The sequence below is a fragment of the Phyllostomus discolor genome, chromosome 14 (genome assembly GCF_004126475.2).
Source record: "Phyllostomus discolor isolate MPI-MPIP mPhyDis1 chromosome 14, mPhyDis1.pri.v3, whole genome shotgun sequence".
In the NCBI taxonomy this organism is placed as follows: domain Eukaryota; kingdom Metazoa; phylum Chordata; class Mammalia; order Chiroptera; family Phyllostomidae; genus Phyllostomus; species Phyllostomus discolor.
In genome coordinates, this window is record NC_040916.2 from 46,039,028 (window position 1) to 46,063,648 (window position 24,621).

At 44.8% G+C, this 24,621-nt stretch overlaps 1 long non-coding RNA gene across 1 annotated transcript; it reads right to left on the reverse strand.

Annotated features, from left to right (window-relative positions):
• Nucleotides 1-5,399: 5,399 nt before the first annotated feature.
• Nucleotides 5,400-24,099, reverse strand: LOC118498150. Its single transcript, XR_004900671.1, has 3 exons — nucleotides 24,086-24,099; nucleotides 20,747-20,757; nucleotides 5,400-5,462 (listed from the first exon to the last, which is right to left on the reverse strand). It is a non-coding gene; the product is annotated as an uncharacterized LOC118498150 (long non-coding RNA).
• Between the last annotated feature and the right edge of the window lie 522 nt (nucleotides 24,100-24,621).

Sequence of the window (24,621 nt, forward strand, 5' to 3'; positions counted from 1 at the left end):
GGCTGCTATTGTTTTCAGTTTTGGGGGATCTAGCCAAAATCCTTATTAAAAAGTTCATGGTTTTATTAAAAAACTGTGTTAGAGCTTGATTCAATCAGCAATTCTCAGTACAAATGAGCCAGTACTTATATAAAGAAATAAAACCTAGAGAAAAAAAAACAGGAAAAATCATCCTTAAATTGGAAGCCAAGGAAGATTTCCAGGCTCCCTCATTCCACCATGTCTACAAATGTTTTAACTGCATTCATAAGATACAGATGGTGTTGGTAGTGGGAAAGATTTGAAATAAGAAGGGAATGATTGACTAGGGAAAAACAGTTTCTCGTGTGTTTGTATGTGCAGTCCTTGGTCAGTTAATTAGTTTGTCACTGATACCTCTGGGTCAAAATGCACTTCCTATAATTAAATCTGCCATGCTTGCTCTTTTTCTCTAATTCAGCATTCCATTTAATAAAAACAACATAGTGGGTGAAAGAAGCATTTAAAAGAAAGATCTACAATTCTGCATTGCATTTTCTATTGTATCAGAGCAAAACCAGATGATCACTTTTTCCAAAAGTTCAATCAGCAGTCAGCCAAATCAGGTGCAGGCTTCCCTATGTCTCCACAGGACCCCAGGGACCGCAGAGTGTCAGGACTACTAAGGATGAATCCCATATGTGATCCAGCCTGATGCTCTGGAAGTGGCTGGTTGATGAGTCAGTCACTCTTCTGTCAGCACAGGGCATCTGCCTATCTGTCAGTCTCTGGCTCTAATGACCAAAAGGATAGGCTCTAAAGTGGGAATTATGATTCATCTTCCCCTGAATGAAAAGATGGGAGGGAATTGGCATAAAAACATCACATAGGGAATCAAGGATAGGATTAGGGAAGTGATGCAGAAATCCATTTACATTTCAAAAAAAAACCACTCCTCTGAGCATCCCTGAGATGTTTTAATCCTTTGGCTCTTAACCAGTTTATGTGATTTGTATTATGCCCTGATTCTTGCCTGTCAACCACCCAAACATTGCCCCTGTTTGGACTGAAAGTAGCCTGGAAAAACCATGAGTGATGGAAAAAAAAGTGTCTAGTCCTCCTCCCCCACAAAACAGCTGTGTTTCCCCTTTGAGAACGTTCATCACTGTTGTGTTGATGCCTGTCCTGCCTGCTAGTTCCTAGGCTCTGAGGACAGAGCCTGTGTCTTTCTTCTTCACTGCTGGATCCTAGATGCTAAGTATGGTGTCCAGCTTATAGCTGATGCCCAACGAATAGTTTCTCAATAAAGAAATATGGGAATAGATGAGTGAAAAAAAATCCAGAACAGAAAGCAGGCGAAAGTTCAGGTCAAATCTCAGATTTGTGCAATGTAACGCAGGGGCACAGACAAGGACAGGGCTGGCAGAAGGCCTGGGGTTCCCTGACAGCACCCCTTCCCTAGGGCTGACTGGCCCCACCAGCCCTTTTCTTGCACCCAGCTCCACCAGCAAAGTTGCAGGGGCAGCATGAACAGAACTGTTTTCTTCTACTCTCTTCTCTCCTCAGCCACAGGGCATCAGCTATTGTGAACAGCTAGTCTGGCATTTCACGAGTGCCCATTTTCATCCTTTGTAATTGTCTCTTTTTATTGTAGTATTGTAACCAGAAAAGACACTGGCACTTGGGCTGCCTGTCACTACCAAACCCAATAAGCAATGACAGTGATTGAATCTTTTATGGGCACTTTATTCATCACTGGCGATCTGAGAAGATAGTGGGTTCATACCCTAACATACCATCTTGCTTCTCTTTCTAGGCCAGACTTTTCATACCAGGGAATAAACAAGGTGTGGTGAGGCTTTGACATTCAGGAAGGATTAGGTGATCGAAGCTGCAACATTCCTGTCCTGAGCAGTTAGCTGTTCCCAGGGGCAGGTGGTGGTCCTCGGTCTCTCCCTGAAACACAAAGGCCCAGATGCCTCCAGTTGTCCCCAGGCAGTAATCTCTAGCAGTGCCTCAAGAGGTTGATTGTTTTCTCAGGAGCCAGGGCGGGTCTTATCTGTAGTTTCTGAAACAAAAGCTTTAACATACACATTACTTGCTAGATTTATAACTTTTTACCTTAAGCTAAATTTTTCCAAGTCTTGAGTCCCCTATCAGTATCTCCAAGAGAGGGCAAAGGAGTAGATATAGAAACTTGATAATATAAGGGCAATGTTGCTCCCAGATTAGCTCTGAAGCTAAATCAGAACACAGTACCTTTGAGACTGAAAATGGGAAAAACACTGGTGTTCCAGCTGCCTGTCACTACCAAACCCAATAAACAGAGACAGCAATTGAATCTTTATGGGCACTTTATTCAGATGGCCAGTAATCTGAGAAGATGGAGGGTTCATACCCTAACAGACCATCTTGTCTTTTCTTTCCAGGCCAAGGTTTTTATAACAGGGAATAAACAAGGAGCAGTGAGGGGTTTTGAAGTTCAGGGAGAATTAGGTAGAAGAAACTGCAACATTCCTGTCCTGGGCAGTTACCTGTTCCCAGGGGTGGGTGGTCCTCTGCCGCCCCCTGAAACACAATGGCCTGGATGCCTCCACTTGTCCCCCAGGTGGTAGGTAACCCTTAGCAGTGCCCCAGGAGGTTGGATCTTTTCCCAAGATAGGCCTTACCTATCCGTAGTTTCTGAAACAAAAGCTTTAACATCAACCTTACTTGCTAAGCTTGTAACTTTTTACCTTAAAGTAAAATTTTCCAACTCTTGGGTACCCCATCAATTCCACGTAGTAGAAACTATCCTGTTGGCAATTTAACATGAGCATATCAGTGGTGGTGGTGCAATTCATCTTCACATCAGCTGAGAGCACAAAACAGTCTTTAGTACAGTTGACAGAAGTTGCACACTCTCTAGCTGGGGCTACATTAGTGACCTTCAATGAAAACATTTCCCTGTCCTTTAGAGTTACCACTGGTACCCAATTATAAATATCAGAGTAAGTCATTTTCTTTCTGATATGCTCAAACACAGTATAATTTCTAAGGCTTTCCAAGGGAGTACAAACACCAGCAAGACATGGAGTGAAAGTTTGTTCACCATAAATTCCTCCTGTGAGACAAAAGTCAGAAATATTCAGAACATTTTTTTGCTAAATATACCCAAGCATTTTCATCTCATTTGAAAGGAATAAGATGTTCATAACAAGGGGTTAAACAAGAGGCAAAGAAAGAACATAAGTCATTGTTTTCTAAAGGTGACTTTTAGGTCTTCCTCCAGTGCTTTCTTTATTCTGGTGTGATGAGTCCAAGGTTTTATTTCTGCCAGCTTCACCGTGGTGGGGTGGTGAGGAGTATGTCCCAAGGTCCAGTCCACTTTTCTCCTATTTGGCTTTCCTGAGACTCTGTCATCCAAGTCTTCAGTAGCACCTTGTCTACAGGCTCAAAGGAATGAAGCAAACCGGTGGGGGAGAAGTCTCTAATACAGGCAAAGTCATTAGTTACAGCTAAAGTTTGACTTAAATGTTGTACATATTTCTTTACCTTCATTTCTTGATCTATATACGTATCTCCCACCTCAATCGTGCCCTGAAATGGCCGCCTATACACAATTTTGTAGGGGCTCAACCAAATCCCACTTCAAGGAGCCAACCTTATCCTGAGCAGGACAATAGGCAAGGCTTGATGCCAATGGAGATAAGTTTCTTGACACAGCTCAGCTATATTTTTCATCAAGGTGTGATTCATCTTCTCTACCTTCCCAGATGCCTGAGGTTTCCATCCTGTGTGTGGAGTCTCTACTTGATTCCTAAAATTTGCTAACCTCCTGTATAATTTCTGAAACAAAAGCAGGTCTGTTATCACTTTGGATGCTGCCAGGGAGGCCAAAGTGAGGGATTATTTCCTTCAGTAAGACTTCACTACCTCCAAAGATTTCTCTGTTCTAGTGGGATAGGCTTTTACCCATCCTGAAAAGGTGTCAACAAAGCCTAACAAATATTTCCACTCTTGGACCCATGTCATCTTGTTAGAGAACACAACAAGGGGGGCCTGGGATGATATACTATTATTGAAAGAAGGCCCCGGGCCTGTTATGTCCGCCGCCCTAGGAAAGACATCTCTTAATGCCAGAGATTTGTGAAAAGGAAAGAAAATGTTTGTTTAACGCTATACAAACTTAAAGTAGTGACCTAATGTCTTTATCAAAAATCCTAAAGTCCCTAAAAACACCCACAAACAGCCACAGTCCTTCCTTCCTTCCCCCTTCGCCCAGTCCAGAGTACCATATCTCAGGAAAGGAAATAGAAGTCCACGGCTCAGGCAGTTCTCTGGTTCTTCCCAGTTAGTACTCCATCTCGACTGGGAGACCTCCCTGGGTTCCCGGCACCCTCAGCTGAGTCGCCGGGATCTCTGCTAAAACCTGGTGGAACCTTTAGAAGGTTCTGTAAGGTTTTCTTAGACCCCGCCGAGGAAATAAACAGCCAATTAGCCATGGAAACAGGCAGATGAGCTTTATTTTGGAAGTTTGTGCTCCCGGGCGATGTTTTCCCTTTTCCCTGCCCAGAGAAGGGGCTAAGAAAAGACCGCGTGGGAGAAGGGAAAGGCTGAGAGTTTTATATGGCTGGACTTCGCGCGGGAGCCAAGGATTGGGTCTTGCTGAACAACGAAGCAACTTAGCATTGGTGGCTCCTGGTCTAATGTCAGTCACCTCTTCTGGGTCAGAGTTCAGTTGCCATATTACTTGTAGTCCAAATGGTGGCCATATTTGTAGTCCAAAATGCTAATTGTAACTAGATTCCCACTTGTCCTACCCTGCCCATCCTGACAGGTTCCCCCTTCTAAAGCTGTGGGGGTCCCCACTCTGGCAAAGGCACGTGGTCCTCTCTCCCAGGGCCACGGGAGGGAAGAGTCTCCACTATGTCAAGGCCACGTGGCTTTTCCTCAATGGCTGCTGTGTCTGGGTTTAAATCCCCCATGCCAATCTTCTTCTGCAGCCCCATTTCTGACTCCTCCTACACTTGGGCACACTAGGCCTCAATCTGCTGTCTTCTCCAGCTTTTCTGGTCGCCATCATGGGTCTGGGCAGGTGTCACCCCATGTCATGGAGCCAATCTTCTCCCAGCTCCCCACGCAGGCGCTGTAACTCAGGGGACCTGCCCCCCAGTCACATCTGGGGGGGGAGATCCCTTTCCATGCCCCTGGCCTTGAGCATGGCCATAGCTATTTAGCATATCTAAGTGACCAGCCAAAGGCTATAGGTATGCTAAATGACCATGCCATGGATTAGCTGCAAAGCTGCCTTGCATGTTCTTGCTCTGTGTGCCCCTTCCCTCAACTCACACCTGTGGGGGAAGGGGTGAAGACACCTTAAAATCTCCTGGACACCTTGAGCTCTGGACCCCATTTCAAATGCCTATTTGGATCCCCCCTCTTGGCTGCACCCTGTAACAATCTGAGTAAAGTCTATTTGCCAGTCTTCAAGTGGACACTGTCCTTGGTATTGCTTTCTTTCTCTCCTTTGATAGGGGTCTGTCTTGGGGTTGTTCTTCTGACACACAACACATCTAGCAATTATTTTTCTTATGGTTTTAGAAATTCCAGGACCTATGAGCCACAGTTTGACATAGGTGGTTAATGAGCCTCTTCCATAGTGTGTGACCTTGTAACAGGGGGCAGCCATTTGAGGGGGGAGAACCATGTGCAGCCCTGCAAGAGAGAACCACACAGCTTTAGCAGAGTGAAGACTCTCGAGGCCCTGAGGTAGAGAACCACATGGCCTTGACGGAGTAGAGACTCCTGCAGCCCTGAGAGGGAGAACCACGCAGCTCTGGCAGAGTGGGGACAGTCCAGGGAGAGAGGACCACGTGCCTTTGCCAAAGTAGGGACCCCTGCAGCTTTAGAGATACGGTACTCTGGACTGGGCAAAGGGGGAAGGAAGGAAGGAAGGACTGTGTCTGTTTGTGGGTGCTTTAAGGGACTTTAGGATTTTTGGTGAAGACATTAGGTCCGTACTTTGAGTTTGTATAGCATTAAATAAACATTTCCTTTCCTTTTCACAAATCTCTGGCATTGAGAGACATCTTTCCTCTGGCGGCGGACATAACGGACCTGGGGGCTTCTTTATATCATCTCAGGTCCCCCCTTGTTTGTTCTGTAACAACCTCATGCAAGGAAATGTGAACATTTCCTAAATGTTCAGGAAAACAGTATAGCTCTTTTCTTATTCTTCTTTTCATCCTCTATAAGGACCTTCTTCATCAAAACCCCAACCCTTAGCTTTCTCTAAGTCTATAGTCAAATATTCAGGGTCAAATTGTGACAAGTCCAGAACAGGTATCAAAGGCATTATAAGCATTCCTTCAGCAGCCTCTTTTGCTGCCCATTCAGCCAGATTTCTTCCTCTAGCTATTACAGAACAGACCTGGGGGCTATATGATTTATTATTACCAAAAGGACCCACCACTAGGTTTACTATGCCTGCCGCCAGAGGAGAGACATCTCTCAATGCCAGAGATTTGTGAAAAGGAAAGGAAACGTTTATTTAATGCTATATACAAACTTAAAGTAGTGACCTAATGTCTTCATTAAAATATTAAAGTCCTTTAGGATACCCACAGACACACACAGTCCTTCCTTCTCCCTCTGCCCTAATCCGGGGTACTGTATCTCAGGAAAAGAAGCAGAAGTCCATGATTCAGGCTCCTTGCACCATCAGCTGTGTCAGCACCAGGGTCTCTAGTTAATCCAAAGCCATGTGGCACCTTCTCATGGCCCACCAGCAAAAGTCCTTTCACCCCTTTTTTTTTCCAGGCAAAGTCTCTCCTTCTTCCTAAGCCATGTGGCATAAGGGAGCACCCCAAAGCCATGTGGTTCTCCCCCACCAAAGCTCCAGTCATCCCCACTCTGCCAAAGCTGTATAATTCCCTCTCCAATGGGTGCTGCGTCCAAGTTTAAATCCCCAAGCCAACCTTCCCCTGTAGCCCCATTTCCGACTCCTCCTACAATCGGTTACACCTGCCAGGATTCCCATATCCTTCCAGCTTTACTGAGCTGCCATAGTGAGTCTGGGCAGGTGTGGTCCCATGTCATGAAGCCAATCTTCTCCAAGTTCTCATGCAGGCACCGTAACCAGGGGGAGTTGCCTCCCAGTTACATCTTGGGTGGAAGTCACTTCCATCCCCCTGGCTCACGGCCTGGCCACAGCTATTTAACATATCTATGAAACCAGTTAAAGGTTATAGATATGTTAAATGTCCATGCCAGAGCTTAGCTTCAAAGCTGTTGCTGTACAAAGCAGCTCTGCATGTTCCTGCTCCATGTGTCCCCTCCCCCAACTCACACCTGTTGGATGAAGGGGTGAGGACATCCTATATATCTTTCTAATAGTTCCTGGACACCTTGGGTTATGGACTGGACCCCATTCCAAATCCCTATTTGGGGCTCCCCTCTGGGCTGCACCCTGTTACATAGATACTTTAGTGTCCTCTTTGTGATGCTCTGTGCAGTGCATAACTGCCACCTGTAAAGGTACCTGAACAACCTCTAATAACTTTAAAATTTCTGCTGCATGCTTAATCTCCTTTCTATTTGGAGGTTAACAGTTCTTTTTCTTCCCAGATGAAACCATGTTCATGCAAAATTAGGAAATCTTACCTTGAGTTGATACACATTCACTCTCTTTTCACACAATAATTCCAGTGCCCTTGTCAATGCAATCGATTCAGCTTTCTGAGCAGAGGTTTCTGGGGGCAAGGCCTTGGCCTCCACTACTCCTTCAAGAGTCACAGCTGCACACCCAGCCTCTCTGTTTCCTTTGTCTGTACAACTGCTTCCATATCTGCATATGGAGTCCAGTCTGCTTCTTCTAGAGAATGGTCCTGTAAATCAATTCTGCTAGAATGCACTTCATCAGGTATCTCAGCACAGTCATGTATTAGCATAGTTGAGTCAGGCTCTGGGAAAAGAGATGCAGGATTTAACTTACAGTTTTGAGGGAGACATTGGGAAGGTTGAGAAGAATGGCTTGGTACCTGCCCATTCTTCCAGCAGTCAGCCACATATTTCCCTTTTGCTCCAGCAAGCTCAACACTTGCCGGGGCACATAACTGGTATAGCCTGTCCCAAGGAAAACTTTTTCAGCTTCCTGCAAGAGCTCACAAGTGGCTCCCACTCTCAAGCAGGCTGGCCACCCCTGGACAGTGTGATCTAATTTCCTTGACAATTATGTGATAGGCTGCAAATGTCACTAAGCATTTGGGTAAGGAATCCTAGGGCAATGCCCTGTCTCTCACGTACATATTATTGAAAGGGCTTCCATAGGTTTAGAAGCCCCAAGGCCAGTGAAAAAGTCAGGTGCACCTTTGTCTACTCTAAAGGGCTATATTCCAGTCCTTTCAGAACCTCATACAGTGGTTTAGCAATGAGCCCAAAGTTTCAAATCCAAATGCAGCAGTCACTTGCCATCCCCAGGAACCTCCTTAACTGTTTCCTGGTATTGGGAAGAGTCCTCTGTGGACTTTTGTTGCATGGCCTGCACCATACTCAGACTTTTCTGCTCAGGGGATACCTTTCTCCATTCCCTCAAGGAGGCAATTCTTACAATGCTCTAAGAGAGGAAGGCTATCCGCATTATGGTACCAGTTGGGCTCGGTTAGAAGCATTGCCCTGGGAGGGCCTGGAGCCCCATCTGGATTTTCTTGGTGTATCCTCCAAGTCTATCCACTTGCTTTATCCAACACCAGCCTCCACTCATCCCCCCATAAGCAAAGAATTCAATAAGGCTTGTATGTCTGCCCAATTGGGAGGATGAGTGGCAAAAACTGATGCAACAAAATCAGTCACTTTAGTAGGATCACCTCTATAAGAAGGGCTTGAGTTTTTCCAGTTTAACAGGTCCGATGTAGAAAATGGAGTATGTGACCCATAATATCCAGCAGGCTGGCCTTCTGGCCCTATTCCCACAGGAAGTCTCTGCGAAGGATATTGCCCTGCCCCAGTAGGGAATTTTCCTCCACCAAATTTGGTTCCTTGATGGGTTAGAGATGGCAATACCAGCTCAAGTGCACTTTCCCCAGTTCCCTCTGCCAGTAAGGAGGCAGATCCCCTGGACCGGGAGGTGCCATGGGAACCCTGGCCATGTTTGCAGCAGCCATAACATCTACATCTTCCTGGTCTCTCTCCTCTGAGCTTCTGCTATTTTTCACATAAAAATTCCTTCTCTCTGAACCATTAACTTATTCCCTTTGATTCTGCCTTTTTATTATGTAAACTGGAAAAAACTTCTAGGTAAGACATTTTGTCCCTCTTCCCTGATCCTGACAAAACAACTCTAGTTACAGTATAATACGGTAATTTAAAGACCTATTCGGTGACCAGTGCTCTCTTGAGTCCAAATTATACAATACACAAGCTGAACAGTACTACAATAAAACTACGTTTGCTCTAGTTAAACGTTTATAAGTTGGCGAATTAGCCAGAACTCACCCCAATGGGCTGTTTCTTGGAACGGAGGCTTTTTCCTCCATTCTACCAGATGGAGCTCCAAACGACGGGTACCCAAACCAAATTGGATGTCATTGTTTTCAGACCAAGCTCTGAAACCCAAAAAGTTACCTTTACCAGATGACCTAAGTCACGACCCAGGATTTTAACCCAAACCAAAAAGCACAATGATTCAATCAAACATGATAAATGATGAGAAGTGCCGGGAATGAGGGGGAGAATCTTCAAGCGAAATCACTTGGCAGCTGCTTGGGATTCTCCAAATCCAAACCCCCTGGGGCCTCTCAGCCCAAGCAGCCAATGGGACTCCCCACCAAATACCCAGACTTACCAGAGAGTCCCAAAGTCGGTCCCAGAATGGAGTCGCCAAAATATGAAACTGGAAAAGATACCAGCATTCTGGCTGCCTGTCACTACCAAACCCAATAAGCAATGACAGCGATCAAATCTTTATGGGCACTTTATTCAGTTGGCCCGTGATCCGAGAAAACGGCAGGTTCATACCCTAACAGACCATTTTGTTTCTTCTTTTCAGGTCAGACTTTTTATACCAGGGAATAAACAAGGTACTGTGCGGGGTTTTGAAGCTCAGGGAGGATTAGGTAAATGAAACTGCAACATTCTTGTCCTGGGCAGTTAGCTGTTCCCAAGGGTGGGTGGTTCTCTGCCACTTCCTGAAACACAATGGCCTGGATGCCTCCACGTGTCCCCAGGAGGTAATCCTTAGCAGTGCTCCAGGAGGTTGGCTGTTTTCCCAGGAGTCAGGATGGGCCTTATCTGTAGTTTCTGATTACCAGGAGCTGTGATGGGCCTTATCTCTAGGATCTGAAACAAAAGCTTTAATATATACCTTACTTGCTAAGCTTATAACTATTTACCTTAAACAAAAATTTTCCAACTCTTAAGTCGCCTATCAAGGTCTCATTGTGTAGACAGGAAGGAGTACGTTCCTGAGAACCTGTGTACCCAACCGAGCCTTTAACCAGCTCGCCCACCCAGATTTCCTCCCTTCATAACGCTACAGAGTTCCTCAAAAGAACTCATGATATTACAAGTGTTTAAAGCAGAGTGATAGGCAGAAGGGAAGAAGGAACTAACATGCTGTCCCAACATATTTTTGTGCCAAAACACAAGTATCTGATCCTATAGACTTTTGTATACTCTGATGAAAATAATGTTTGTTTAGAAAAAAAATTAGAGTATAGCCCTTCCACACAGCAGCCATTGAGGAGCAGCAGCCAGGGCTTTTTGCTTCCCCATGGCTGTGGGGAAGCTGAGGCTGTGGCCTCAGCAAGGGCCACAAGGTGACCAAGAACCTGAGCAAGCTGAGGCAGAGCCCCAGCAGAGGGCGCCTCACCAAGTGCACCAAGTCTGTGCGGGATGGATCCCAGAGGTGTGTGGCTTTGCCCCTCACAAGCAGAGCACCATGGAGCTGCTCAAGGTCTCTAAGGACAAGGGGGTCCTGCAGTTCTTCAAGAAAAGGGTGGAGACACACATCTACAACAACAACAACAACAACAACAACGAAAGAGAGAGATGGAAACTGAGCAATGTCCTTGCAGCCACGAGGAAGGAAGCAACCAAGCAATGAGCCCCATCCCCTCTGTGTGTAATAAAACCTGTTCAGGAAAAAAAATTACAGTATAACTTAAGTCCTTGATTATATAAACTTAATACCATCTTAATTGTGATTAGTTTCTTTAAAAACAATATTTTTAAGAATTCATGACTGACTTTTCTTTGGAGGTTATAAATAGGAGGTTATTTATTACAGAAGAATTCAATGATGAATTTATCACTACCATAATGAAACCCAAATGGGAAATAACATTCAATTTATACAAATTCACCATACACAACCCTCAAGTGTTCTCACAGTTATGTAGTAAGTGAAATGCACACAACTCCATCAACCCCACTATTATCAACAATATTAACAAAATCTTCATTGATTACTAACACGATAAATAGAATTAGAGTCAGCCTCACACATCCCACAGACAGACACAGACACCTTTTGTTTTCCATTAGTTCTGATTTCTGTTACCTCCACAGATGGAAATCATATTTTTGTTACAGTAGGCAGAGTTAGATATTAACAAAAGAGAAGGGAGCCAGACATCTAATTAAGCCAGATTAACTAGGAAACAGACAGCTTCACAGTCACTCCAGGGAATAGCTGGCATTTCTTAAGGTCCAAGTAAGCAGAAATGACCGCTTTCCAATCTCCCCAGGGAACAACCAGCAGGTTCCCCAGATTAAGGGGGAGAGAGCAACTGTGGGAGGGAAAGTCCTTTACTGGGCGCATGTGCAGTAGGAGCCAGATGCCAAAGCAGAACTATGAGACATGCACAGCAGGAGCCAAAATGACAACCATAAGGGGAGGAGCCCAGCCTAAGAAAAGACAGGATAGAATAAGGGCATAAAACCTCAGAAGATCTAGGAAGAAGATTGGATAGGGGGAGGGCACTGACATAAGCCTTAGAAAACCCAGGAAAGAGATTGGATAGTTTGAAAGAAACTCTACTGCCTCCCAAGCCCAAGGAAATATGGGGATGCATAGCAAAGTGTGAGCCTCTAATTGAACCTTGGCAGGGGGCTTGCAGGTGGAAGCAGATGGGCAAATGAGACAGAGAAGATCTCTGGGTCCTGAACTTCCTGGATCTCAAGGGCACAGATGTAGACGTGAGGCCCGTAGAAGCTAGAGTTCTGCTGCAGGAAGACCGAGCTGAACTATCTGGTCGTGGGTGAGACATTGCCTAAACCCTTCTTTTGTTTTTGCTCCAATAAATCTTGCCACTGTAGCCCAAACCCTCCTATGTGTGTATCCCTGAAGTTGATTTCCTGCGATACCGTGGAAGAACCTAGTACCTCCGACAACATTTTGACATTATCTGCTTGTCCACCAAGACCTACCTTGGCTCCACTTGCCTCCCACCCAGAACCCATGCTGCATTCCAGATGCCACGAGGTTCTGTTAAGGATGCTGCCCATCAAGCCATGGTCCCAGCTCTATTCTTCCACTCCTTACTCACTCATTTCCAAGTTCCAGTTAGCTCAGCTTAATCAACACCCCTAAAACAGGAGCTATTTAATCCCCATTAGGGAATCTACAGAGTGGAGGGCTGACACCCAGAGTGGCCTCAGAACTGATGCCTTTGCACACACTTGTAGGGCATCACTTAGCACATAGTGTCTACTTGTCCAGTTATCCATCTGTCTTTCTGTTATGCTAGTCAAAGGTGGTTCTATTTGTTTCCCTATTACAGGGGCGGACAAAGGATATATCCTTAAAGCAGAGCATGTGAGCTGAAAGAATACATAAAAATGGGCCTGAGCCATGGATAATGGATTGTCATGGAGATTTTCTACTTCCTTTTTATCATTCCTCAAAGTCTGTGCCTAGGAGAATGCCGAAAGCCTGACCCTGGGAGTATGTGGTACTGTCCCTTTGGGTTGAGAATGAGTACACATACCTAGGCTGTGCACCAAAAACTGAGCATAAAAGGGTTCTGGTCCTGGGCTCCACCATCCACAATTGCCCAGCAACAGCCTTCACCAGCCTCCACAAAATCAGGTGAGTGTCCAACTGGAGAGAGATCCTGAGCTGAAGGAGTGGAGCAGCTATACCTGTGTTTCAGCAAGGAAAGGGGAATAGGAAGACAGGATGGAGGTGGTGAAAAGAGGCCCATGGTGGCAGCAGGGGTGGGGAAAGTGCAGGATTATGAGAAAAAAAAGTTCACAGCCACACCAGGGATTCTGTGACACAGTGGACCTCAGGATCTCTTCCTTTCTTGTCTTTCCAGACATGCACTCATGTCCTCCTTACACCCTCAGTGATTTTCACCCTCCTCACATGTGTCCACAGAGATGAGAAGTCCTGGAGAGTGGTGGGAGACTTGTGTGCTATGTGCTTTGAGTACCTACAGAGGGCGCCATTCATGCTGGGCCTGTGTGACTGGCCCACTGTGGGGTTGTGTGTAGTGGCCCTGGAGACCTGTCTACAAGTCTGTCAGCTTTCTTCCCTAGTAGAAGACACAGCAGAAGAAAAGACAGCTTATCAAACTAATTTAACTCCAAATCTATTTCCATTTCTCTTCTCCTGATCTTGACTTGAGGAGAGACTGATGGTAGAGGAAAGGATCTACAATAAAATGAGGATACATTGGCCCGAAACCTCTGCATTGACATGTACTTTGTTTTGTTTTTATTTTGCCCAGGCTCACTCACCTGCTGTCCTGCCAGCAGAACCAGCAGCAGTGCTAGCCCATCCCTAATGCCCCTCCCCCAAATGACCCCCAAAGAACCCAGCACAGTACTCACTCCCCACCCCCTCTGACTGTGTTCTTAGCTCCAGGGGTGGCTGTAGCCCCAGCTCTGAGGATGGCTGCTGCATGAGCCACCACAGGCACCACCACAGGTCACACTGATGCCAGTGCCAGAGCTTTTATTTTTCAGTGAAACCTTTGTCTAACATGTCTGTGTCTTTACCCCACCCCAGGCTGCCCAGTGTTGGGTGCAGAACCCTGTCTATGGAACAGAAATGTAGCAGCTCATACTCAACTCACAAAGACCCTTAGGGAGCATTTGTGTTACAATGGAAGTGGGTAAGGGAGAGGTATTGGTAGGACAAATTAGTGTGTCTTGAGTTTTCCTGTGTGAAATGAGAGATATGATCTGATGTTGGAATGAATCCCCAGGCTCTTCTTGTGGAGTTCCTGTGTGAACATTGCTCTGAGCTCCCCAGCTGAATGACAGGAATGAGAGGGACAGAGACTCAGAAGTGGGTCAAGAAGCACAAGACTAAAGAGTATGGAGGAAAATATTAAGCCAGCCATCAAAGAAAGACTGAGAAAAAAAGGAGAGGTCATAGAACACAGCAAGTGAAGAACCTGACAGGGGAGACAGAGTGGAAAGGTGGGCTGTGTGAAGGTGCAGGATCGAGAGCTTGGGTCAGTGCCAGAGGAACACTGCTCAGGAGGCGAGGAAATGTGGGGCAGCCAAGATGCTCTGTAACTGCAGGATCCTGCTCACATCAGGGTCAAAACACCAGGCCTTTCCCCAACATTCCTGACTTTTCACCAGACTGTTTCCACAGATTCTCTTTGAGTGGAAAAACAAGTAAACAAACCTACTCCCCCACTCATCTGGCCTGTGGCCCAGCACAAGGCTGTTCTTTAGGGAGGAAGAAGAGTAAATCCCTGGGCTGCCTGGGAAGGAGAGGGTGGGTAGTGGAGTGGTACAAAAGCAACCGACAGTCAAATGGTTCTCAGTCTGTAAAAATCTTTATACTCCACGAAGTCAAAGACAAGGGCACGAGTTGGAAGTAACCTAGAGCACTGGAGAGCAAAGGGATTGGACTTCATGAGCCAGTTCAAATACTTGAGAAGCTCAGCACTAGGAGTGGCAGAGAAGAACAGAGAGGGAGAAGCACCAGACTGGGGCAGATCCGCGCCCCTTTGGTCCCTCCAACCCTGATGTTTTGTGTTCCCCATAAGTCAGGACAACAGCAACCCCACTGTAGTTATGGCAGCAACTGGGGCCTCCAGAATGCTCTGATTGTGGTATCAGTGGCCTCAGTGGGCTCTATGGTGGCTCAATTAGCAGCTTCCCCCAACAGAAAGAGAACTGAAAGCAAAAATTTTAAAGCATACTTGAGGGTTAGGTAGTTGGGAGGAGGCTGACACCGCTGTTGGTTTTCCTGGCAGGACATCTCAGCTCAGTGATACTGGAGGAAATAAAGTAAAACATTGCAGAACATTGATATCTCTCTCTGTCTCTGTCCCTATCTCTATAATATATCTACACTATCTATCCTATCCTCTTGCCCCTTTACCATCCATTGTGGGTCCTGCTCCTATGACCCTGAGCCCACAGTTTGGGTAACTAAAGGCAGTGGGAAAACAGAGAAGGCCTTGTGCACAGATGACCTGGCTCAAGAAGACTGCAGATCAACACCCAAATTTTCTCTCTCCCTCCTTTGATTTATAGTGAGGAAAAGGTGATGGGACATGGAGGGTACTGACAATGAAGGGTTAAATCTGAGAAGCACATCTTCAAACTGTCTAGCCTCAGGCCTTCCCACATTCCCTCAGTGGATGTCCAGATATTTTTCTGATAGAAGGCAGCCAAGAAGTTCCTAGATTGTCTAAATAGCTGACCCTGACTCTTAGGACATTTGAAGTCTAGTTGTTTATATCTTTTCTTCTGTTCATTTATTCATTCATCCAAACAACATGAATTGTGTGCAAATCTCAGAAATGTGTTCAGCACAGAGAGTTCAGAAATGTATAAAACATGGTTTCATCCTTGAGAATCTTAGAGTGTATCAGACGTAGTGGAGCCTGACAAGTAATGAAATTGTTGTGAGCAGGGGTGGTGTCTGCTCAAATGTAAGTGTGCAGGAAGTCCACAGGACTGGACTTCTTAAAAATTGTTCATTATATTTTCTATAAAATAGAGATTTACCTAAATTTTAGTTTGGAAAGACCTAGGCAAAGTATACATAATTACATGGGAGAAATACTCTGTGGAAGATATATTTCTAACTGGCATAGCAAAAGTAACAAAAATGTACATTTATATACAACTGATCAAAGTAGGAAATAAAAGCATTATGAACAAAGAACATGATGCAAGTCATTTTCCCCTGAAAAGAGGAGGGATTGGTGTGAATTACAGCAAGTCAAATGATATCCACACTAGAAAAGCAAGCCATGGCTTCTACAGATATTTTAATTCCTTAGGAGGAAATTAATCAGAGAGTTATGTAACCAGCCCAGACAGGTGTTCTCACATCACATTGACCAGAGAACTTTGGAGAAAGGTGGAGATAAGATCTGAATCATAACTGATTGGAGTAATAATTATCGAGTTTAGTGGTCACTGATTTAACTTCACCAATGTTTCTGGTAGATATGAATAAGCTGCATAATATTTCCCCTTACATTTTATTTCAGTTTTTTTTTATAATGAGGTAAAAATTTAAGGTGGCATGTAAATAACTGATATTTTGACAAGATATTATTATTGTAATAATAATTTTGAACACTCTAGTTACTTGAAGGCTGTAGTAGCAGCCATTCTCTTCAAAGCTTGAATATGTTACAACCATGGCCAAAATCTGAGTCTTTTCAAAACACTGAGAAGAAGAATTTATAGTGGAGCTTCAGGAATAGGTAGCATGAACTGGAAAGAGGATGAAGAAAGTGGTCAATATTACCACCCTGATGGTTATAAAACATGTCTAAAATTCTTTGACATGGCCTCTCGATGAGAGATGGTGGTCTATGTTCTCCCCCCTAGAGTCTGCAGGCTTGTGGCTGCTTGACACATAGAATATGGCAGAAAGGATGCTATGTGATTTCTGAGGTTAGGTCACAAAAGGCCAAGTAGATGCCTCCTGGCCCTCTTGGGAGACTCTCTCTAGGGGAAGCCAGGTACCATGTAAGAAGTCTCAAGACTACCCTGAGACCATCTTTCCAGAGACCAAGTATAGGTACAGCCTAGATGCACCCTGCTGACAGCCAGCATCAACTACCACCATCTGAGTGAGTCTTCTGGGATGTCCAGCCCAGTCAAACCTTCAGGTGACTGTGCTCCAGTTGACATCTGCTGGCAAGTGCATGAAGGACTCAAACAAGAATTGCCCATCTGAGTCCTTCCTGAATTCCTGAGTCACAAAACTGTGAGAAAACTAAAATAGTGGTTTCATACCACTAAATTTGAGGTGGTTTATTATGTAACTATAGTAACCAAGACATTCATTAATTTTCTCCCATTAGCCACTTATCTTCCCTTTGAAGTTTTTGGCATTGCTGAGGAACCAGTAGTCACTAGATTCCCTTGCTAATCCCCACAAAATCAACCACTTTCATGTCTTAAATTTTGCCAACCTGGGTTTATTCTACCTACACTGGTGCCCATCACACACCAAGTGATGAAAATCCAGCTTGTCCATTCAGGCCACTTAAAACAACAGAACTTTGTCTTCACAGTTCTGGAGGTGAAGAAGTCCAACATCAAGGTGCCAGCTGATTCAGTGTCTGGGAAGGGCCTGCTTTCTAGATGGCAGTTGTTCCATGGTGCTCACATGGTTTAAGGGACATTTCTGGGGTCCCTTTTCTAATGGTATTAATCCCATATGTGAGGGCTCCACCCTCATGACTTAATCAACTCCCAAAGGCTCCCTTTTCTAATACCATCCCCTTGGTGATTAAGATTTTTACATATAGATTTGAGGTGGGAGGGGACATAAATCTTCAGATCATAGCACAATGGAATGAAGAACAAGCAAATATAAGTCCCTGCCTGGAAAGCACCCACTTGGATTTCTGCTCCCAGTGAGGAGGAACTTAGTCTAGTTCCCACTGTATCCCCACTGCCTTGAATGGCGCCTGGCACGCAAGACATGCTCAAGGAATGCATGTGCTATGAATGACTTAATCAAGAATTGATGAGCCCCAGGATGCTTCTTAATCAAATCCAGAGAATCCATTTTTCCTTCACCCACTGGGACCTCACATGCTGGGAACCACATTAGTGTCAGAACCACACGTAATTACTTCTGCCCTCCTGTGATTGTCCTGGTATCTCAGGTCTGAACTTGACCAATAGTGTGAATCTTGATGATGCTTTAAGGTTACGGGCTTAAATTTGTCTGAGGCACTTTGGAACCTCAAGCTTTGTTCTTGAGTTTTCATATTAAAAGGCAAATAATAAAAGCTAGCATCTAAGTAATGCGCACTATTATGTGACTGCAAACCTGCAAACCTGCATTATGTGACTGCAAACCTGCCCCGATATAAGCCCCACATCTGTGGTGTCCTCAGGAAACTCCATCTTGGGAAGGCCAGTGATCTTGCTACTGGTTACAAGTGGAAATAGGATTCTTGGGGAATCTAAAAAAAAGAATTTCCTGAGACTTGCATGTGAAGATGTGGCCTTATGGTATGGTTTACTGATGGGGTAAAATTTAGGGAGTTCCCCTCCTTGCTTCTCAGTGTCCCATCTCCATCCATCTCACCATGGGAAAAGTCCAGTTTTGTTTTCAGCAGGGCCAGGACAAAAGCCACTGCCCAGAGCTTATGCTCCATTTCAAGGTTCAGTCCAGTCCAGCATCTGGCTAGCTCAGCATGGGTTACCACTTGTAGTCCAGCTCCTGGAAGCTGTGTATGGAGTTGCACAACCATGAGGCATTTGGCTGCTAGCATCACATGGCCACAGAAACAACAGGTGAGTGCACTATGCAAGTGCAAGCCAAGAGCAAGAGAGAGCTTAGTCCTTTTGGAGCCCATACCATGTTCTGTGGGTCTAGGAGCTGCTAGACTCATGTGGTTATGTTCCCCCTGGAGACAGATCGTGTGAATGCATGGGTGAGTGCATCACGAGGTGGGGTGGGTAGTGGGAGGGGTGGAGCACTTCTTTTTTCTTCTGGTATTATAGCTTGACTGTGAGACAGACCAAATGCTTTCTCAAAATGACCAATCAACTTCCCAAACTTTGACATGCTTCAAATGGGTCCACCTCCCAACCAATCCCTTCTTGCCCCAGGCTAGACTGGCAGGCCTCTGTGGTCCAGCACTTCCTCCTGAACCATTTTGACTTCCATTGCACATGTGTCCAGCAGAAAAATTTCTCTTCCTCCTTTCTCTGGGAATTTGGCGCCAGGCTGACAGCACTCAAAGAAAGGTATTCCTGTCTGCTCCTAGGATTGTCTCCTAGGCAGCAGTCCCCTGGAGCGCGTGAAAGAGTCTGTTTATGGGATAGGTTCCTAGCAACTCAATGGAATGCTGTCTTAGTATTTGCTTCAGTTTCCCACTTCTTAAACACAATGCCTAGTTCCATTTGCTCTCTTTCTTAGTTAAATGTCACTAGTAACAATTTCACTGGCAGAGCAGATTGGGCTTCAACCTCCAGTTAGGATTTATTTTGACACTTCTAATTCGTTTCTTTAAAAACTTGTGTCCAAGAATATTGGAGCAAAACTAATGTCCAGTTTTCCACTGTTTAAAAAATGAAGACAAAAAAACTTATTTTCTTTCAGGGGAATTTCCAAAGTATCACACAGGTTTTATCTTCTGTCTAGAATTTCCATGCTCAAAATTTGATTACTCTCAAAAATTTTAACTTTTACTGTAGCTTCCGTTATATGGTATCATTTCATTTTTTTAAAGTCATTTCAAGAATGACTAAGCCGTGTGATACCATGACTTAGGTATAACAGACCCCTGATCTTCTGCAGCATTATTTCAAAATTCTAGTGATCCGCTCTGGCTGGCGTAGCTCAGTGGATTGAGCGTGGGCTGGGAACCAAAGTGTCCCAGGTTCGATTCCCAGCCAAGGGTACATTCTTGGGTTGCAGGCCATAACCCCCAGCAACCGCACATTGATGTTTCTCTCTCTCTCTCTCTCTATCTCCCTCCCTTCCCTCTCTAAAAAATAAATAAATAAAATATTAAAAAAAAGAATCTCTCCATTTAAACAAAAACAAAAAAAAAACTTTAAAAAAAATTCTAGTGATCCAAGTGAAACAGCACTCTTGGCTCCCATGGAGAGTGACCACTTCAGTTTGGAGTATCGGGAAGTGCTGGGGAAGGAGCTCCCCCAGGTGGGACTCAATGTAACTGTAACATGGCTGTGTCTCTTAATGTTGTTGAGTTTGAAAAGTATCATTCAACAGCCAAAAAATAATGACAATGAGTTCCATTCTCTCAAATCTCTTGAAAGAAAGCTACAGGTTTCCAACCTGTAACCCCATGAAGCATTTCTATGCTCTCTTCCTTCTCACTTTTCTGAGAGCCTCCCTTTGCTGAATGCCTCATCTACTCCCCCAGGGAAAACCCCTCAGTACCAGTTTCTCCAGTTCACTAACTTTGCAGCTCACCTCTCTCTCTAAAGGTAATCAAAATGGTAGGTTGACTTGATCTTTCTCCCTTAGATCTTTCTTTTGGCCTCCAAATCCTCTGTCTTCACTGGTCTCATTCTTCTCAATTTCTGGTCCTCTGTACTTCCCTCGACATAGAGTGAGGATCCAATGTCAGAACGTCCCTTCCTGCATATGACAAAAGAAGTCAGCCCTTTGCTCAAAGTGTTCTCAGCAACCACTCTCCACATGGCCCTCCTCCCATCCTCAAAGCCCCTCAGGGCCACCCACTGTGGGTGGAAAAATACAACCCATTCATGTTCCAGCCCCACACCAGGAATATTTGGACCTTCATGAGCTGAGGAGGAAAAACCCAGAGCAGTGTTGGGTGGAACAGTCAAAGGACAAGTGAAAAGCAGTTGAAGAGGATACGTTTTATTTTTCTACCTAGGCAGAGACACAGGTAACAACATAGAGAGGTGGAGATGAAGGGGAGCCCACAGGCTTGGGAAATACATGTATAGCATCCTCCGGGGAGTGCTCACTCCTTCCCCCAAGAACATTTTAGGTAATCAGCCTGCGACAATTATCCTAGGGTATCCAGGAAAGGCTGTGTCCATCTGCGGCAAATCACTTGTCTCAGCATCAGAGTCCAGGTCATCAGCAGCCCCCAGAGCTGTGGCCACAGCCAGAGCCCCCATTGTCACAGGAGTCGGAGCTCTGGAGCCGGCATCGGTGGGACCTGCGGCGGTGCCTGTGGTGGCTCAGGCAGCAGCCACCCTCAGAGCTGGAGCCACAGCCACCCCCGGAGCTGAGAGCACAGCCAGAGGGGGCAGGGGGTGAGCACTGTGCTGGGCTCTTTGGGGGGCACTTGGGGGAGGGGCACTTGGGAGAGGGGCACTTGGGAGGAGGCTGGCACTGTTGCTGGTTCTGCTGGCAGGACATCTTGGCAGGAAGTGAGGGAGCCTGGACAGATTAAAGGAAAAGGTCAGTTCAAAAGCTCCAGGCCAGTGTCTCCTCTATGAACATCTCCTAAAGCCACTGCTTTTCATACACAGACAGCTGCTTCCTGAGCTGTGATGTTCAGGAGGAAAATAGAAACTGATACCAAGTTAAATTGACCTGAAAAGACATTTCCTGCACTTGTCCCAAAATTCCCCTTCCAAAAGTAATGCTGGTATCATTTTCTGAGCTCCACATCTGTCTCTTCACAGAAACATGGAAGCAAATATACCCCAGTAATAACTCCTGAGAATGTCTCTGACATGTGTGCATCTTTCAGGATAAAGATGCGAGGGGATGCTGACAGGCAGTGCTCTGGCATGTCACAGACCCGGATGCATCCCACAGAGATTCCTTGTTCACTGTCCCTGTTCTGTCCCCTGCTGCCCTCCAAGGTTCTGTTCTGGCTGGCTCCACATCAAACACCTCTACTTCCCTCTTCCTGACTGAAGTCTGGGGCTGTCTTCCCAACACCCCCACCTGAGGTTCTGTCCCCTTCCAGACACTCACCAGATGCTGAGGAGGCAGGAGAAGGCTGTTCCTAGGGAGGTTGTGGTTGGGGAGCCCAGGGTAGGAGCCCTTTTATTCAGTGCTGGGTTCATGACACATGGCGTGAGCATGCTGTTGCTTTCACAACCAGGGGGAGGGTGGCAGCGCCACACACTTCCATCCCAGGTCTCCAGCTTCTTCCTGCACACTCACCAGGATGCCTGGCAAGAGGGAACCAGGAAATCTTGATGACTGCTTCCCAGTGTGTTGGGGATCTGCCATTTTCTCCTTGCACTCATTCAGCTCAGATGCTTTAACTTTGACTCTGCCCCTTGCATTTTTGCTGGTTAGTGAGGATGTAGAGATGCATATGCCACATTTCCTGACCTTGAGCATTTCAAGTTTAACTGGACAGACATCAGAAAAGTAAACATTTATGTTTGATACCCCGTGATTTGTCCTTTGATACCTCTGTCTTTTGGACATTAGTTCCCTATTGCTCTACATAGTCGCAAGGGTCATGATCTGTTGAGGTATAATTCACTCCTGATCTCTGGGGATGTTGGTGATCTGAGAACACTGGACCCTGGGAATGAGATGTGTTGGGAAATGGATGGAGGATGGGATCCAGGCCCTGTCTGGGGCAGGTAGAACTCCTAAGAGAACTGAAGCTAAGGTAGAATGATATAAATACAGTAATTGAGATCACAAGACTCATAGTTAATAAATCCAGTTTTTTCATATTTAGTTTCCTATAGGATGTATGATATTGATTATAAAAATGATCTATGAGCATAAACTATTTAAGGTAATTATTGGGAGTCACAAAGATGATTTGTTTAATGTGTAGAATGGGGAGTTTGATGATGGTGGTGATGTTATGTGCATTGCATTTAATAGAACAGATCTTATAACTCCTAAGGTTTGTGTAGAATGATTTTTTTATGACATCTGAACCTTATTTTCTCAGTGGATTCTATTATAGTACTAGACGTGAATTTCTCATTGGCTTCATTTCTACTATTACAATTACTCATTTTGCTACTTGTTTCCAAAAGATTACAGTTAGTACTGTAGCAAACATTAATCATTTATATTTACATTAAATGGTTATTTAAATATAAATTAAATTTTAAATAAAATATTTTAATGGAAAATATGTGTTATTCTCTTCTGTACTTTATAACTTATTGCTGGTAGACACAAAATTTCTTATATGGGTTTGCACTTTACAGCTTACCCACTTTAAAGCGAGAGGATCCCATGATTTATTTTGAAATAGCTGTGGGAGAATGAATTGCACTGGGTCACAAAAAAGGGTGACTTGGAATGGAGAAAGGGGGAAAGTGTAAGAGCTGGCATTGACCACCCTGCTTTGATATTCTTCTGTTTCCAGAAGGAGTCTTTTGCTGAGGGGATATCTGTAGGCTTAACCCTGAACTATGCTAGAGTGTCCATTTCCTTCATAATGTTGAGGACTCCATCAATTGATATTGTATTGGAAGAAATTATTCATGAAGGGTGAAATGGGTGCTTTCTCAAGCAGACTGGGTAATATATCTGAAGAGAAACATACAGTGTTGAAAAGCACATAATTCTTTCTCCCAGTTTTACTAGCAATGGAGGCTAAGAGAATGCCAGATGGGAAAGGGACATTCTAATAAAAATGTGCTCTTGGGAAACTCTGGACAGTCTAAAGTATTCAACCTGGTCCCTGGTCTGTGACTCTTGGTTAAGACACTGCCTTCTGCCTTTTCTCTTACAGATTCAATATTTGCCTCGAGCCCCCTCTGCTTCCTAATTGCCACCACCGGTCCCTGCCCCATGAAATTCCTCCTTATCAGAAGTCAAGGATGAATCACAGGGTATTCATTCCTATATTCCTTCATATAATAAATTTCTATGGAACATCATCAATTTTTCCCATCCAAAGACTACTAGCAATATACCTGTAGAATAAAGTTGTGTTGATTGGCTTGTTGAAATGAGGGAGTCAGTACATCATGGGGAAACATTAAGAGGTGCTTGTCATAGGATTTGGGCTTGTGTTAGGTAATTTTGGGGAAGGCTCAAGGAATTAAAGTTTTGCTCTGGATTAGGTGCTTTCAGGAAGCAGGGGACATTTCTGTAATTAGGTGTCTTAATAATTTTTAGCTGGAAAGCAGATTTAATGGAGCAAGACTAGAGTTAAAATCTGTAAAGAAGTAGCAATGTTAGTTACTACCTCATGCTAGCTGAGAAAGAGAATGCTTAGTCATTATTGTGGTTTGGACAATGCACTTTTTTTGATGGTGCTCAGAGTGGTCTTATTTTTGTCTCAGTCCCTCATGATCACAGAGGTAGCTTGTCTGACTTGGGAGTTTCATGAACTTGGTTATATTCAATAAGAGAAGATGTGGCCTACCTACTAGAACCAGCCCAGACTTGTTGCCAGCAATCTGGGACTGTTTTTCCTTTTCTCAGCAATGATTATGGTCCAGGCATCATGGTCAACAATGGGGATAGAGCAGAAAAAAGAAGAGATATGGTATCTTTTTTCAGAGAGGGTACAGTTTAAAAGATCAAACACTTGTGATAGGTGGCTCCCATACAGAATTCAAGTGCCATGGGGCATGTGAAAAAATGTTGGGGTTTGGAGTTTGCTGAAAAAATGAATATTTTTCCATATCTTGTGATTATTAGAAGCTAATCTTATCCTTATGATAGCCACAAGGATGGGAGCCATTTTTCCACCATGGGTTGCAACTCTGAGCCATTGGCAGTGGTGCGAGTTGGGGTGGAAGAAAGTGGTGTGGGATGGGATGGTGGAGGAGAGA